The sequence below is a fragment of the Schistocerca cancellata genome, chromosome 7 (genome assembly GCF_023864275.1).
Source record: "Schistocerca cancellata isolate TAMUIC-IGC-003103 chromosome 7, iqSchCanc2.1, whole genome shotgun sequence".
Taxonomy (NCBI): Eukaryota; Metazoa; Arthropoda; class Insecta; order Orthoptera; family Acrididae; genus Schistocerca; species Schistocerca cancellata.
In genome coordinates this window covers 76,298,077-76,300,886 of record NC_064632.1, presented here as the reverse complement: position 1 = coordinate 76,300,886, position 2,810 = coordinate 76,298,077, and the positions used below count along the sequence as shown (strand labels likewise).

Below are 2,810 nucleotides of genomic sequence, written 5' to 3'. Positions count from 1 at the left end.
CAGAACTAGCGGGGTTTTTATCTTCTCTGTCAGTATTTTGTATAGTTCCCCCCATATATTTTGCTCTGTTTGTGTTGTTACAAATAGCTCCCATTGTTGTCTACGCGTGTTGTATAGGGTCTGTCTTGTGCATGCCTATATGCTTCAAGTCTTATTCGTCGGTCCCTATCTGCTATCGCCCCAGCTTTGCTAGAAATTAAATGATAATTAAATGGACACCCTAGCTGCAAACAGGCGTTGATCTACTTCATTGGGGACATGTTGAAAATGTGGACCCCGACCGGGACTCGAACCCGGGACCTCCTGCTTACATGGCAGATGCTCTATCCATCTGAGCCACCGTGGGCACAGAGGATAGTGCTTCTGCAGGGACTTATCCATTGCACGCTCCCCGTGAGATCCACATTCCCAACATGTCCACACCACTACATTCGTAGTGCGCCTAATAGATGTTTGCCCATCATACTCATTACTCGTGGCAGATTAATCTACCAATTCCCGTACGAGTTCGGGCATAGCGTGTGCGTTCGCACAAGAAGGTCAATGGCCGGGAAGCCATATTTTAACTATATATGGCGTTAGTATCTGTTCCCGAAAAAACAGTTACCGTGGATGACCATGCAGCTTTGCTAGAAATGAAACGATAATTAAATGGACACCCTAGCTGCAAACAGGCGTTGATGTACTTCATTGGGGACATATTGAAAATGTGCTCACGGGGAGCGTGCAAGGGATAAGTCCCTGCAGACGCACTCTCCCCTGTGCCCACGGTGGCTCAGATGGATAGAGCGTCTGCCATGTAAGCAGAAGATCCCGGGTTCGAGTCCCGGTCCGGGCACACATTTTCAACATGTCCGCAACGAAGTACATCAACGCCTGATTGCAGCTAGGGTGTCCATTTAATAATCATTTCAGTCTCATTACTTTATTGTCGCACCTCGGTATTTCATATTGTTTACTTTTGACTATGTCTCATTTACAAGCGATACCTATGTAAAATAAATGGACTGGAAGAAAATAACATAATACATACAGATGGAAATGAATGAAAGTGTGGGAGCATGTTGCAAGAGGTCTCCCAGTCATGCACTGAATGTTGGACGTTACACAACGTGAGGTCAGAGTCACTACCGCTCCAAAGGGGACTGTCCCCACAAAACGTGGCTGTTGAAGGAACGGGAAAACGTGTGTGTCTGTCAGCGAGCTATTGCGGTGCACTATGTTGGTGTTCCTCATTACAGCGTGGCCCGGAATGAACACACGGATAACTTCACACGCGGAAAAAAGCATCGCAAAACTGGAAGAGGGACGAAGTTGGACGAATCTAGCCCCGGGGTTTGATATTGCGCACAATATTGTTTCCCACGCATGTGGAGAGTTCCGAACCACAGGACTGCTACCAGAAGCAGAACAGGTGGTCTGTCACGGTCAACTACAGCAGCATATGAGCGCTACATTGTGCTACAGACAGGAAGGGCCCCGCATCAAACACCGTGTGCAATTGCAACGACATTTGACAGGACTGCAAGGCACGCAATCTCTCGCTGCATAGTGGGACAGCGACTCCATGGTGGGATCTCCTTACCCGCTAGCCAGAACGTTGCGTTTGACAGACACACACACATTGGTGGCACTACTGTATTCGGTGTGGTCGAGCGGTTCTAGGCGCTTCAGTCTGGAACAGCACTGCTGCTACGGTCGCAGGTTCGAATCCTGCCTCGGGCATGGATGTGTGTGGTGTCCTTAGGTTAGTTAGGTTTAAGTAGTTCTTAGTTCTAGGGGACTGATGACCTGAGATGTTTAGTCCCATAGTGCTCAGAGCCATTTGAACCATTTGAACTACCGTATTTGCAATGGCGCCAAGAGCACAGCGACTGGATAAACGATGAGAAGGTCGCGTACTCTTCTTGGATAAGAGCAGAATCAGAGTGAGTGTTCGTTCTGCACGTACCCTCGTATGGCGGCAGCATGTGTTGCACCCGGGAACGTTGATGGACGTGAAAATGTTTGCACGGTGATGAAGGTGTTATGGTGCGTGGAGGCGTCATGTTGTAATGGCGTACTGACTTTCATATCTTGGAGCACCGCTCACTCACCGATCAGCGTTACTGCAATACTGTACTCCTTTCCCATGAGCTTCTTTTCAGCTTTGTATTCGCCCTCAGTTTATTTTCGTGGATGACAATGTGCGACTGTATAGAACTGCGCAGGTGGGAGAAGCTGTTGGAACGAGACTATATTCGGCAGATGGACTGTCCGGCCCGTTCCTCGACTTAAATTTCATCGAGCTCATGTGAGATGCCTTACTGCGGCACGTTCTTACGTAGCAACGATCATTCAGCAGTAGCCGTCCGCACTGTTGGCGGAATGGAACTCCGTTTCACAAAGAACTTCCTGCCAACTTTGTTGCCGCATGGAAGCATGTTGCACATCAGTGAACAATTGGTTGTTAGCTCGCTCCTACTAATCGACCTATCCTGCTTGCAATATAAAATATGACCGTGGTTCGCGTGTATGCCTAATGGATTTTTTCTAATTGTATAAGATTATCTTTCCCGAAGAAGTGATACCGATAAGCAGGAGGAAAGTGTACAGACCACCCTTCTGATGGAAAGTCTACTAAAAGTAAAAGTAATTAAACCGAACAGGACTACAATTCAGAAAATGAAAGTTCTTTGTGCATTCACTCACGAACAACACTGGACGGGAAGGGGTACCACTGATCATGAGTCCAAAAGTTACACTAATGAACGAAAAGGAAGTAATTAACGGTAGCCAGTGCACTAGGGCAATTTACATCCAAAATCCTG

General features: G+C 47.4%; 2 non-coding genes across 2 annotated transcripts; one reads left to right on the top strand and one right to left on the bottom strand.

Annotated features, from left to right (window-relative positions):
• Positions 1 to 272: 272 nt before the first annotated feature.
• Trnat-ugu (transfer RNA threonine (anticodon UGU)) lies at positions 273 to 347 on the bottom strand. Its single transcript has one exon. It is a non-coding gene; the product is annotated as a tRNA-Thr (tRNA).
• A 416-nt stretch (positions 348 to 763) lies between these two features.
• Trnat-ugu (transfer RNA threonine (anticodon UGU)) lies at positions 764 to 838 on the top strand. Its single transcript has one exon. It is a non-coding gene; the product is annotated as a tRNA-Thr (tRNA).
• The last annotated feature ends 1,972 nt before the right edge of the window (positions 839 to 2,810 follow it).